This window comes from Choristoneura fumiferana, chromosome 18 (genome assembly GCF_025370935.1).
Source record: "Choristoneura fumiferana chromosome 18, NRCan_CFum_1, whole genome shotgun sequence".
In the NCBI taxonomy this organism is placed as follows: Eukaryota; Metazoa; Arthropoda; class Insecta; order Lepidoptera; family Tortricidae; genus Choristoneura; species Choristoneura fumiferana.
In genome coordinates, this window is record NC_133489.1 from 1461627 (window position 1) to 1469930 (window position 8304).

The following is an 8304-nucleotide window of genomic DNA, read 5'->3' on the forward strand; positions in this document are numbered from 1 at the left end:
TGATACGACTCTATTTCTAGGGCCGGAAGGACGTGTCAGATATTTTTGCACGCTCCGCTGTGGCAGATATTAATGCTGGTGACTGCACCTATGTCCATTATGTCCTAGTCTTTGGTCTTCTCTGCAGCCTGAATAGCTGGACGGATTTACAGCATCAGTATCAGCATTACATTCTTCATGACTGGAGTGACACATGGCGAACGCGAAAAAAAACATTGTGGGGAAATTAAAAAAAAAATGATTTGTAACAATATAGGTGTCAAATGAAAGATAATAATTAGCCCATTCAAATATATGTTACAATACTTTTAAGCCCTCATTTTCACAGAAATATCAAAAAGGATAAAATAAAATAATACATTTTAAAAGTTCAATATCTCAAAACCGCTGAACTGATTTGGATAACATGTCTAAGAATCATCGCTAGAAAACCTGCTTTCAAATAAAAAAAGAGCTACGGTGCCACAGACAGAAACACATAGCGGTCAAACTTACAACACCCCTCTTTTTGCGTCGGGGTTAAAATATGAGGTCGTAGTTAGGAATCGCGCTCCAAATTTACGTTCAACAAGCAACGCTAGGAGCTCTATTTACACAGAACCTAACTATTCATTCATATTCTATCGCACGCCTCTAAAACCCTGCCGTCGTGACTAGAATATAAAACTATTATAACATAGGGTTGCCCACGAAAATAATAATCCTACTAATATTACATATTTACGAGAAAGTTGGTGAAAAAACGCCATCCTGCGTCACACCGTCGCGTCACCCATTTGTATAAAGTACTCTGTGCGTCACCCTACGTGCTACGCCATACGTCACATCATCGCATCATCCTACGTCACACCGTCGCGTCCGTCGGCGCATCGGACCACCGCGCATCGATTGCAACATCAATCATCTTATCTTATCTTACTAATATTATAAATGTGAAAGTTTGTGAGTGAGTGAGTGAGTGAGTGAGTATGTTTGTTACTCCTTCACGCTGAAACGGCTGGACGGATTTGGATGAAATTTGGCAAAAAGTTGGTTTATAACCTGGATTAAAACATAGGATACTTTTTATCTCGATATTCCCGAGGGATAGGGATAAAATCTCTTAATAACAACCGCTAGGCTTAGAGTCATCAAATTTAGTATGTAGGTAGTTGGACGTCTGGAATAACACATAGGCTAATTTTTATTCCGATATTCCCACGGGATAGGGATAAAATCTTGAAATAACAATTGCTGGGCTTAGAGTCATGAAATTTGGCATGGGTGTTTTAATTTAACGTCAATGAAAACCACGATGTAGTTTTAGGGAATTGCCACGAGAGTTTAATAAAATCCCCGAATTTCAATTCAACTGCTGTATCTAATGATTTACGCGTGCGAAGCCGCGGGTAAACGCTAGTCTTCAATAAAACCAATAACTCGCTCTGGCCCGTTGCCAATCTTACTTCCATCTCAGTCGGATTAGGACACCTTAGTTTAAGAGTTTAATTGTAACTTGCACCTTTGGCACCATTATACTATTCTGAAGTAAAGACCTCTCGTGATTTCATCCTCCTCCGCTGCTGCCACTCCCAACATACATAATTGGCTGGACGGATTTGGATGCAATTTGATATGTACGAGTATCCTACTAATATTGTAAATGTGAAAGTTTGTGAGTGAGTGAGTGAGTGAGTATGTTTGTTACTTCTTCACGCTGAAACGGCTGGACGGATTTGGATGAAATTTGGCTAAAAGTTAGTTTATATTCTGGATTAAAACACAGGCTACTTTTTATTTCGATATTCCCACGGGATAGGGATAAAATCTCGAACTAATAACCGCTGGGCTTAGAGGCATGAAATTTGGTATGTAGATAGTTGGACAGCTGGAATAACACAAGCTACTCTTATTCCGATATTCCCCGGATAGGATAAAATCTTGAAATAACAACCGCTGGGCTTAGAGGCATGAAATTTGGTAATACTCGCAGCTGGGCATCTGAAATAACACATAGGCTATTTTTTATCCCAATATTCCCACGGGGACTTGAACCAATAACTGCTGGGTTTAGAGTCAATTAAATTTGGCATGGTTGTTATAATTTAAAGTTAATGAAAAGTACGATGTAATTTTAAGGAAATTCCCACGGGAATTTAATAAAATCCCGGAATTTCAATTCAACTGCTGTATCTAATGAATTACGCGCGCGAAGCCGCGGGCAAACGCTAGTAATAAATAAATAAAATATTATGGGACACTTGATACCACTTGACCTAGTCCCAAACTAAGCAAAGCTTGTACTATGGATACTAGGCAACGGATAAACATACTTATATAGATAAATACATAACTTAAATACATATTAAAAACCCAAGACTCGGAGAACAAAGATTCGTGTTATTCACACAAATATCTAAAATATCAAATATCTGATACGATATTCGATAGATCTTTTTATCCCGATATTTTTACGGAATCGGAATAAAAATCTTGCAATCTCAACTGAATTTGGAGTTCGTAAAATTTGACCGCTGTTTTTAATCCAACGTCAATGTAGACCACCATGTAGTTTTTGAGAATTCCCATGGGAATTTTGTAAAATTTTAGAATTTCGAATTCATCTGCATAATATACTAACATAGTTCTTAAGTTTCTGTTGTTACTAACATGCTATGGACCACATTAGTTGTCTGAGAATAAAAACATTTTTTTTTTTATAAATAAGAGAAATGTAAATGTTATTGTTTATCGTGTATAAAATTCACTTGTAATTATAAAATGTATGTATATAATTATTATACCTACTTAATCCGCAAAAATAGAGTCTGATCACGTCCGTCGTTTCTCCAGACTGCAGGGCTACTACGAAACTGGAAGTGTGCAGTCCCTCTGACACTTATACTATTTAATACGAGAGCGAGAGGGACGGGACGATACGAACTTCGAGTTTCGAGTTTCGTACGACTGCTGTAGAATGAGAGGGCTTGAGCCGAGTAGTTCTCATGTGGGCCCAGTGCGGGTTGGGAACATTCTAGGAAATAGTTGAGTTAATAATTCAGCTTGTGACAGCCCTGAATAAAATCCACTTTCGGCAAATGCCGGAAACTCACCAAAGCTGTGATAACCTGATTCCTGACTCAATCGTAACTTCCCAAATTCAGTAATTTACCATATTTTAAAACCAGTACGTGATCTGCCTACACATGTGCCATGTATTCACAAAAGTGCGTACTGAATGTTGGCAAACGTAGTGTAGGACGCCCTCCGGCCAAGTGGAGTGTCTGCGAAAGGTTGCTGGTAGAAGCTGGATGCGTTGAGCTGGGGTCAGAGCGCAATGGCGCTCATTAGGGGAAACCTATATCTATCCGTGGACTGCTATGAGCTCATGATGATGAGGTATAGAATGCAATTTTTAGAAATATGATGTGATACGGGGTACTTTAATGAGCATAATTTTTTTTTAATTAAAAAGCTGGTCCTGAACCTATAGGTCCTGGTGACGCTTATATTATTTAATACACGAGTGAGAGAAATTCAATTTTCGAATTTCGTAGTAGCCCCCAGAAGCGGATATCTTGCGTACATTGATTCGGCGGGTTGGTTGTAGATTACTTACTGGCTGTATACTATGGCTCTACTATAGTTCTACTAAATTAATATTCACTCTGATAGTGATTATTATGCATGTCTATGTATATGGCACCCAACCGGCCTAGATATATTTTGTCCCAAGGTGGTAAACAGGCATGTAACGTATTTGCTGGTAAGTTACTATCGCAGCTTATGAACGAAGAAACCGAATTGTACCTCGCAGTTAATAAAAGTTGACGCTGCATTTTTGGGGTTCCATACATTTAAAGGAAAAACCGGATTAAGACCCTACCCTACCCTAAATACCCTACAGGTTTTTCGGTAAATGCAATTTGTATGGAAACGCCTTTTTTAAATGACCGTATCTTTTGATTTCATTGGCTTAGAAGTTTGATTTTCACTGCTTCAGGGATATAATTATTTTTAATGTGGCTGGTACATACATAATGCCTAATTATGTAGAGTCGCATACATCATTTTATCTACATACATTCATAAGTTTTCTATAATATGTTCAGATATACCTGCATTTTCAATAATAATAACCTCAGTCTCAATAAATAACTGACAATTATAGTTTTTATAATTCATATACAATCTAGACTTGAGTCGATTTTGATTCTCAAATCGATTGTAATATTCGCGATACAAAAAATGTATGGAACAATAATTTTATTATTAAATATCGCTTATAATTAAAGTATCGCTTACCGGTGATTTAATGCATACGTTAAGATGCAACCACAGATAGACGTTTCTTAATGTAGGTCATTTGCTTATCGTCTCTGAACATAATTATAGGGAAGTTATGATATGGATGTAGATAAATATAATAATAAAATAGCACGGGAAAAGTGTACCTAAATATTCAACTGTTAACTAACAGTTCATTCACCTACGAGCGTTGACATGGCCTGGATAACATCAAAACACTACACGCAAAACTGTCGTGCAATTTATTTGTATGAATATGATAATTAACCAGCGTTTACTAGACGTCTTTAATTAACTACGAATACAAGTCATGTTCATCAAGCAGAGGGTCGTGGGTTCGAGCCCCGGCTCGCACCTCTGTGTTTTTCGAAACTCATGTGCGGAATTACATTTGAAATTTACCACGAGCTTTGCGGTGAAGGAAAACATCGCGAGGAAACCTGCACAAACCTGCGAAGCGATTCAATGGTGCGTGCGAAGTTCCCAATCCGCACTGGGCCCGCGTGGGAACTATGGCCCAAGCCCTCTTGTTCTGAGAGGAGGCCTGTGTCCAGCAGTGGGACGTATATAGGCTGGGATGATGACAAGTCATGTTAGAGCTCCGGTACACAAAGACCGTAGTGATATGAAGTTCCCAATCCACACTAGGCCCGCGTGAGAACTACAGTCTACAACATAATACAACAATACAGTACAATACGAGTACAATGCAATACAATACAATAAGTCTTTATTGCACACCAACGCAGTAAAAAGTACAGGAAACAGGTATAATATACTCAGAGATTTTGTGAGGTAAGCAAGGCCTTATCGCTTCAGAGCGATCTCTTCCAGACAGACGTGTATGGAATGAACTTAGAAGACGCTACAGGCCGCAAAACGTGTTAAAATGGTACAAGAAAGAGGGACACCCTGTTTAACTATACGTTTGCTATAGGTAGTGCCGCGAGTGTTGAAGTGAATGATTACACACACAGCTACATGAAGAACTGATTGCATACTAGCCTAACCAAAAAAAGTTGGAAAACCCCCGACTTTGTCACTTCAAAGTTCAATATCTCAAAAACGGCTGAACCGATTTTGATAAAACATGTCTAAGAACCATCGCTTTAGCACTGCTTCCAAATAAAAATTCCGCATTCAAATCGGTTCACCCGTTTAAGGGCTACAGTGCCACAGACAGACACACACACAGACACACATAGCGGTCAAACTTATAACACCCCTCTTTTTGCGTCGAGGGTTAAAATTCAGACCAGCTACGCGACTCTCCTTGAGTTGTTGGTGCTCATGAGCTGTGATGATCATTTCCTATCAGTTGACCCGCAAGCCTGTTTTCCTCCTTATCATAATTTAAAATAAAACATTGTAGTACTGTGTCAGAATCTAATTCTTTTTAGTTGGTATTTAGTACATGTAGTACAGAGGCCTAGTGCCAAGACTAATTTCAGGAAACCTAGTTAACGCTAAACAGTTCAAAAGATAGATATAGATGTAAAAGACAAGGACAGATAGCTGAGCAAAAAACCTACACACTGTTGTCCTTGTCTGTGTTGAGTTTTTCCTGTTCCGATTTTTATCCGCTTGAATTACTCACGAAGACAAATCTTCATTGCAGTTTTTGACACTTAAGTGTAGTACGTGATGGTTTAAATTTGAATAAATTTTAAACATTCAACCATCTGGTAGTATGCGAAGAGATGACAATACGAGTTGAAGTTATCACCTCTTATTATCTGCATAGTAAAGGGCTAAAAGTGTTCGCCCACTGCACACTGAACCGTACCGTTCTATGACCGTAAACGTCCCGGTACGGACGCTATAACGACTGTCTGCACTCACGGGTTCAAACGCATTACACTGTGGAAAACTGTATTGTATCATAGTAATTTATTTTTCATCACACTTGCTCGTAAACAGTGTCGTAACATGCAGGCTACCTTGGTTGCAACCCCCTAAAAGAAACCTTCGACCTTAATGTGCTTGTCATGAAACCCGTGGTCGGTAAATGAGTCAGTGCCCGTACTGGTGCTGCGCGCGCTGCTGTAGGACTACATGGACCACATGCACACGCACGTTGCGGCGCATGCCGAGGGAGGTTGAGGGCGACGTTGCCAAGAGCACAGCCTAAGGTATCGCCAATATTTGGAACAATTATATTTTTTCTTTTACAAATATAAAATTTTACTTGCAAATGTGATGAAAAACATTGTATGTCGCACGGGCGGTACTAGAATTACGAACATCGACTCATTAAAGCCATAGACTCTCGTTCGTAATTCCTTATTTACCGCCCTTAAGACACAATGTACTAAAATGACCGAACTTTCCGTGCCGTTACAGACAGAGAAGGCTTCGTATAGCGTTCCGTTTAACGCCCTCACCTTTTCGCATTACCATACCAAATTGGGATGCACCAAAAAAAATAACCTATAGTTTTTATTTTATTTTTAGAAATAATAGGATTTTGAATTTGGATGAGTATTTAATTTTTTTTTTTTTTTACGAAATACGCTGGATGACGTCACAGTGAGACAGCCACGTTCCATTGCCTGGAAAAATTCAGGTCGTACATAACATAATCTGTGGCATTACAATTTGACAATAATTCAAGCACGACTTAGGGTCCTAAATGAACCGTGACAAATAGTTTTATCTATCTCTCTTCTTTTAGCTTCGATTATTCCTGTTTATTTAATGGTGTGATAGTAAATAGATATTTTTTTAATAAAATCTGATATTTAAATTCTTTTGTATTTACTTGTAACGTAGTAATTTAATAATTTAATTTGTAAAAATACATTGGAAATACTCGTATACATTTCGGACTTTACGATAAATGACAACTGTTTAAGGCCGGGTGCGCATCATGTGATTAAAGTTCTATCTTTGTCACTCTTTGCTATTATAAGCAGGCCAGGAACATTTCAAATTGTCAATTTGCTTACGAGTGTAGACCTGCTTTATTGCCTTTGTGACGAAACACTGCAAGTGGTCAAATGAGGGTCATTACTTAAATATTGTTTATTTAATTCAGTTTATCACATTTTTGGAATCTGATTTCTGAAAACGCTTCACAAAGCCTATTCATCCAAATGGTTTTCGATTTATTATATGTTGTCAAAAATTGGGACATCCCAATTGCTGTAATAACAACTCATTATTATATCGCCATCGCTGTCAAAAGCATTTATGTCGTAACACAGTCACGATGGGAACATATTGCTAGTAGCAGTACATTGACGCTTTCGTTTTACCACTTGTAACTTGTTAGCTCTGCGCCAGCATTGTAGCTAATTACCCAGTTATTCGCGCATGTGTCGAGTTTCGAAATATTAGTTCAATGATAATATAGATAGCCAATAACGACAATAACATACACATCATGATAATACAGATAACGTAGAGCCTTGGTATATATTTGCACGGGTGGCTTTACATTATTACAAAAAGAGGGGTGTTATAAGTTTGACCGCTATGTGTGTCTGTCTGTGGCACCGTAGCTCTTAAACGGGTGGACCGATTTGAATTTTCTAGCGATGGTTCTTAAAAATGTTTCATCAAAATCGGTTCAGCCGTTTTTGAGATATTGAGCTTTTAAGTGACAAAGTCGGGAGTTTTTCAACTTTTTGTTGGTAAGGTTAGTTTATTTGGAATTAAATGAATAAATTTCATAGGAAAATTGAGACAGATTGGCTTAAATAGTCCTTTTGAGTCCCCCAACGTTTTGAATGTGCCAGCAGGGACAGACTTCCTTAAGTACTATTGAACCAACTGAATCATAACCCACTGTGGAACCTTTTCGAAGGAAAAGTCATAGTGACTCGCATTGCTTGACAAGGGAATTCATTATAACAGTGTTTTTCAACCTTTTTCATGACCCCTTTAGTACCCCCTACCCTTTGTGACAAATAGGTATAATTCCTAGTCAAACGGTAAAGGTAGATTAGTGCTCATACTTACTGAGCAAAGGAAAATAGATCTTAGGGTGACGAACCTTTTTTTACTCCGACTGTA